Source organism: Oncorhynchus gorbuscha, unplaced genomic scaffold, assembly GCF_021184085.1.
Source record: "Oncorhynchus gorbuscha isolate QuinsamMale2020 ecotype Even-year unplaced genomic scaffold, OgorEven_v1.0 Un_scaffold_14253, whole genome shotgun sequence".
NCBI classification, from domain to species: Eukaryota; Metazoa; Chordata; class Actinopteri; order Salmoniformes; family Salmonidae; genus Oncorhynchus; species Oncorhynchus gorbuscha.
Window position 1 is genome coordinate 1 of NW_025756263.1, and position 6,727 is coordinate 6,727.

General features: G+C 46.5%; 1 long non-coding RNA gene across 1 annotated transcript; it reads right to left on the reverse strand.

Moving 5' to 3' along the window:
- Positions 1–1,471: 1,471 nt before the first annotated feature.
- On the reverse strand, positions 1,472–4,101 carry LOC124030712. The gene is made up of 3 exons (XR_006838017.1): positions 3,954–4,101; positions 2,175–2,327; positions 1,472–1,557 (listed from the first exon to the last, which is right to left on the reverse strand). It is a non-coding gene; the product is annotated as an uncharacterized LOC124030712 (long non-coding RNA).
- Between the last annotated feature and the right edge of the window lie 2,626 nt (positions 4,102–6,727).

A 6,727-nucleotide genomic window follows, 5' to 3' on the forward strand; every position in this document is an offset into this window, starting at 1 on the left:
CGCTATCTCTCTCTGAATGACCTTCTTGATCCAAATCAGTCAGGTTTCAAGACTAGTCATTCAACTGAGACTGCTCTCCTCTGTATCACGGAGGCGCTCCGCACTGCTAAAGCTAACTCTCTCTCCTCTGCTCTCATCCTTCTAGATCTATCGGCTGCCTTCGATACTGTGAACCATCAGATCCCTCCCTCTCCACCCTCTCCGAGTTGGGCATCTCCGGCGCGGCCCACGCTTGGATTGCGTCCTACCTGACAGGTCGCTCCTACCAGGTGGCGTGGCGAGAATCTGTCTCCTCACCACGCGCTCTCACCACTGGTGTCCCCAGGGCTCTGTTCTTGGCCCTCTCCTATTCTCGCTATACACCAAGTCACTTGGCTCTGTCATAACCTCACATGGTCTCTCTTATCATTGCTATGCAGACGACACACAATTAATCTTCTCCTTTCCCCCTTCTGATGACCAGGTGGCGAATCGCATCTCTGCATGTCTGGCAGACATATCAGTGTGGATGACGGATCACCACCTCAAGCTGAACCTCGGCAAGACGGAGCTGCTCTTCCTCCCGGGGAAGGACTGCCCGTTCCATGATCTCGCCATCACGGTTGACAACTCCATTGTGTCCTCCTCCCAGAGCGCCAAGAACCTTGGCGTGATCCTGGACAACACCCTGTCGTTCTCAACTAACATCAAGGCGGTGGCCCGTTCCTGTAGGTTCATGCTCTACAACATCCGCAGAGTACGACCCTGCCTCACACAGGAAGCGGCGCAGGTCCTAATCCAGGCACTTGTCATCTCCCGTCTGGATTACTGCAACTCGCTGTTGGCTGGGCTCCCTGCCTGTGCCATTAAACCCCTTCAACTCATCCAGAACGCCGCAGCCCGTCTGGTGTTCAACCTTCCCAAGTTCTCTCACGTCACCCCGCTCCTCCGTTCTCTCCACTGGCTTCCAGTTGAAGCTCGCATCCGCTACAAGACCATGGTGCTTGCCTACGGAGCTGTGAGGGGAACGGCACCTCAGTACCTCCAGGCTCTGATCAGGCCCTACACCCAAACAAGGGCACTGCGTTCATCCACCTCTGGCCTGCTCGCCTCCCTACCACTGAGGAAGTACAGCTCCCGCTCAGCCCAGTCAAAACTGTTCGCTGCCCTGGCCCCCAATGGTGGAACAAACTCCCTCACGACGCCAGGACAGCGGAGTCAATCACCACCTTCCGGAGACACCTGAAACCCCACCTCTTTAAGGAATACCTAGGATAGGTTAAGTAATCCTCTCACCCCACCCCCTAAGTTTTAGATGCACTATTGTTAAGTGACTGTCCCACTGATGTCATAAGGTGAATGCACCAATTTGTAAGTCGCTCTGGATAAGAGCGTCTGCTAAATGACTTAAATGTAAATGTATAACTCACTAATGTCCAGTTCAGGTCTCTGTCTGGGAACAGAGGCTGATCTTCTAGGAGTCAACCCGGAGACCTCTCCTCCACCTGTTGCTCCTCACCCCACCTCCTCTCCTCCCTGCTCTCCTCTCTACCACCATCCCTCCTTCGCTGAGCAGACCTGAGAGAGTAGAGACATCAAAAGGAACATTACAAATCAGAAACGCTGAAAGAAAGACAATGAGACCCTATTCCCTATATAGTGCACTACTTTTGACCAGAGTCCTATGGAACCCTATTCCCTATATAGTGCACTACTTTTGAACAGAGCCCTATAGAACCCTATTCCCTATATAGTGCACTACTTTTGAACAGAGCCCTATAGAACCCTATTCCCTATATAGTGCACTACTTTAGACCAGAGCCCCATAGAACCCTATTCCCTATATAGTGCACTACTTTTGAACAGAGCCCTATAGAACCCTATTCCCTATATAGTGCACTACTTTTGAACAGAGCCCTATAGAACCCTATTCCCTATATAGTGCACTACTTTAGACCAGAGCCCTATAGAACCCTATTCCCTATATAGTGCACTACTTTAGACCAGAGCCCCATGGAACCCTGTTCCCTATATAGTGCACTACTTTTGAACAGAGCCCTATAGAACCCTGTTCCTATATAGTGCACTACTTTTGACCAGAGCCCTTATGGACCAGTAAAAATGTCAATAAACCAGTTTCAACAGTAACACAAGTCTGATGAGAAAAAGTGCCACGGTAAAAAGAAAAGGCGAACCTGGTACGAGGTGTTGAGCTGAGAGAGTGTGTGTGGCCATCCTGGGCTGAGGGGGGCGCTCTAACAGGACTGGGAGGGTTGGTCTGTCTCAGACTGCCCTCGAGTCGCTCCTTTAGTCTGCCCACCTCCTCCTGCAGGGACTGGATGGCCTCACTGAGGGACAGACACAGAAACACACGAACACGCACGCATGCACGCGCACACACACACGCGAGAATGAGCACAGAGAAAAGTGTTGACATTTTCTACCTCAATGTTATAGAGTAGACACTGCCATTTCAACTCCATTGGTAACTGTACTGTTACTTGTTGCAAATATTGTAGTTAGTAATATCACATCTGTTATAGGTGTTAAAACGCACAATTGACCCAGCCAATCGAATCAATTTGACATTCCAAACCATACACAATCTTTTTCTAAACTCATTCCTATAATGTGAGTCAATAAATAGGGCCCACTCATGCAGTGTCACACCGTGCAAGAGTCAACACTGGGTACAGTATGTACCTCCGGAGTCTCCACATTTACCAGCTTCCATGTCTGTAATCATATCAAACAGAATGTAAAAATGACTCAGGTTGACTGGCATTTCACTTGATGCATCAGACTCTACCTGACCCAGGGACACGGACACGTTAGACACACACTGACACCTGTCAATAAAACGCTGTAGGATCCAGAGCTAGATTTTTCAAATAAATATGAATGATATAATAAAGATATGACTCTGGTAGGAACCTCACTTCCCAGGTAAAAGAGAAGACACCAGCCAGTCAACACCCTCAGGATAAAAGGAAATTAAATGTCAAACATCTAATAATCCCCCCTCCTAGATTCTACTTGGAGTTGACAGAAAAAAACAATGCCTTTGAGCTGAGCTGGTATTTTTGCTGCAGTGAAGCAGCCCTCTTCACCTCCCAGCCAATACTTCCCAAAGAGACTCAGAAATCTGTGCTTGTTTGTGTCACTATCGCCATGGGAGCAGTTGTGGAGAGAGAGAGAGAGAGAGGCAGAGAAAGAGAGGGAGAGGCAGAGAAAGAGAGGGAGGCAGAGAAAGAGAGGGAGAGGCAGAGAAAGAGAGGGAGAGGCAGAGAGAGAGAGAGGCAGACAGAGAGGCAGAGAGAGAGAGAGAGAGAGAGAGAGGCAGAGAGAGAGAGAGAGAGAGAGGCAGAGAGAGAGGCAGAGAGAGAGAGGCAGAGAGAGAGAGAGAGAGAGAGAGAGAGAGAGAGAGAGAGGCAGAGAGAGAGAGAGAGGCAGAGAGAGAGAGAGAGAGGCAGAGAGAGAGAGAGAGAGCAGAGAGAGAGAGAGAGGCAGAGAGAGAGAGGCAGAGAGAGAGAAGGCAGAGAGAGAGAGAGAGGCAGAGAGAGGCAGAGAGGCAGAGAGAGAGGCAGAGGCAGAGAGAGAGAGGGAGAGGCAGAGGAGAGAGAGGCAGAGAGAGAGAGAGAGAGAGAGAGAGAGAGAGAGAGCAGAGAGAGAGAGAGAGAGAGAGAGAGAGAGAGAGAGAGAGAGAGAGAGAGAGGCAGAGAGAGAGAGAGAGAGAGAGAGAGAGGCAGAGAGAGAGAGAGAGCAGAGAGAGAGCAGAGAGAGAGAGAGAGAGAGCAGAGAGAGAGAGCAGAGAGAGAGAGAGAGAGAGATGCAGAGAGAGGCAGAGAGAGAGATGCAGAGAGAGAGCAGAGAGAGAGATGCAGAGAGAGAGAGAGAGAGAGGCAGAGAGAGAGAGAGAGCGAGAGAGAGGCAGAGAGAGAGAGAGAGAGAGAGAGAGAGAGAGAGAGACTCACTTGCGGTTGGTCAGCTGACCAGAGCTCAGGGCTCGGAGGGGATCGCCATGGTGATAGGGTGCAGTGGGGGAGGGGCTTGGCTGGCAGCAATGCTGGGTCGTTCGGGTGGAACGGTCACTTCGTCCCTCATCCTCCCCTGACGCAGAGTGGACTTAGGATAGAAGGAGGAATTAAAGAGGAGAGAGGGGTTTAAAGGCAGGGGAGAGGTGGAGGATCAAATTAACTGACACGGGCAAAGAAACATAGCCAAACCGCTAATAGCTGCCTCCCTGATTCCTCCCAGGAGGGTTTCTGGCACAGAGTAGACCGTGTACCAGCGTTTCAGGTATGAAAATGTGGCGCTGGACATTTCACCAGCAGGATTTTGAAAATGTACCGGAACCATATGAATCGTGTGCGTAACCTGATTAGGGCGTCGAACCACGGTGTTCAGAATGACAGAAATCCCATTTCGATTATGGTAATTCATCTTAACAGAACATGCAAGTCGAGGACGCAACGCCGTGTGTCTACCGCTCACTTTGAAGCTGTTAGAATAACTGTCCACATTTACTTTTCCTCAGCCAACAAGACGAGTAACGAACAGCTAAATCACTAGCCTTTGCAGGCGGAGAGAGAGAGTTAAGTTTGGGAAGTACATTTTCACCATAAAAATGCACCTGTATAATAAATCATGCCATTCGTCATCGCATTTACAGACTTATGTAAAATGGCCTCCTATTCGTAATGTGATGAGTAGATCGGATAGTCTTAATTCAAGCTAATAATATAACTCAATCACTGTTGGTAAAAAAAGACTGTTGAAGGCATGGCTGAGGGCGTATAGCGTACAGGTCTGGGCTACAGGCTACATCAGATATCGTGTTTCTTTCTTTGAATGGGAAAAATACATTTCATGCCATTCTACTACACATTATATGACTGAAGACATTAGTTGAATATTTGTAATAATGCAGGTGGGCTAAATCGGGATCACTGAGTGTTTCTCGGTAGTCTTAAACAAATCTACTATGAAACAAAAGTATACACCTCCCATACATGGTTATGGGCTTAAAAAACAGAAGACTCCTCCTCGTACCATGTCAGATATAGAGTAGAAATGTATTACATTTAGAGTTTGAATCCCAATATTACACGTTATATTCATCACAGAAGACTGAAATATAACAACACGAATTATGAAATGATGAAAAATATGAATAACATTCCACCCATGAGGTCACAAGTTAATTTGACTGTAGGAAAGGGCTCTAAAACTAATGACAGGGAGCCCACTGTGCTGACTACCGACAAACAGATCAATCAAAGCGACCATGTCCATATTAACTATGAGCTACTGGTTTCAATGGCATATGATCTACTGGTTTCAATGGCATATGACTACTGGTTTCAATGGCATATGACTACTGGTTTCAATGGCATATGACTACTGGTTTCAATGGCATATGACTACTGGTTTCAATGGCATATGACTACTGGTTTCAGTGGCATATGACTACTGACTACTGGTTTCAGTGGCATATGACTACTGGTTTCAATGGCATATGACTACTGGTTTCAATGGCATATGACTACTGGTTTCAATGGCATATGACTACTGGTTTCAATGGCATATGACTACTGGTTTCAATGGCACTACTGACTACTGGTTTCAATGGCATATGACTACTGGTTTCAATGGCATATGACTACTGGTTTCAATGGCATATGACTACTGGTTTCAATGGCATATGACTACTGGTTTCAATGGCATATGACTACTTGTTTCAATGGCATATGACTACTGGTTTCAATGGCATATGACTACTGGTTTCAATGGCATATGACTACTGGTTTCAATGGCATATGACTACTGGTTTCAATGGCATATGACTACTGGTTTCAATGGCATATGACTACTGGTTTCAGTGGCATATGACTACTGACTACTACTGGTTTCAGTGGCATATGGCACTACTGGTTTCAATGGCATATGACTACTGGTTTCAATGGCATATGACTACTGGTTTCAATGGCATATGACTACTGGTTTCAATGGCATATGACTACTGGTTTCAATGGCATATGACTACTGGTTTCAATGGCATATGACTACTGGTTTCAATGGCATATGACTACTGGTTTCAATGGCATATGACTACTGGTTTTCAATGGCATATGACTACTGGTTTCAATGGCATATGACTCACTGGTTTCAATGGCATATGACTACTGGTTTCAATGGCATATGACTACTGGTTTCAATGGCATATGACTACTGGTTTCAATGGCATATGACTACTGGTTTCAATGGCATATGACTACTGGTTTCAATGGCATGCTACTGACTACTGGTTTCAATGGCATATGACTACTGGTTTCAATGGCATATGACTACTGGTTTCAGTGGCATATGACTACTGGTTTCAATGGCATATGACTACTGGTTTCAATGGCATATGACTACTGATCGTTTCAATGGCATATGACTACTGGTTTCAATGGCATATGACTACTGGTTTTCAATGGACTATGATATGACTACTGGTTTCAATGGCATATGACTACTGGTTTCAATGGCATATGACTACTGGTTTCATGGTTTCTTCAATGGCATATGACTACTGGTTTCAATGGCATATGAACTAACTGACTACTGGTTTCGGTAGCATATGACTACTGGTTTCAATGGCATATGACTACTGGTTTCAATGTGCATATGACTACTGGATTTCAATGGCATATGACTACTGACTACTGGTTTCAATGGCATATGACTACTGACTACTGGTTTA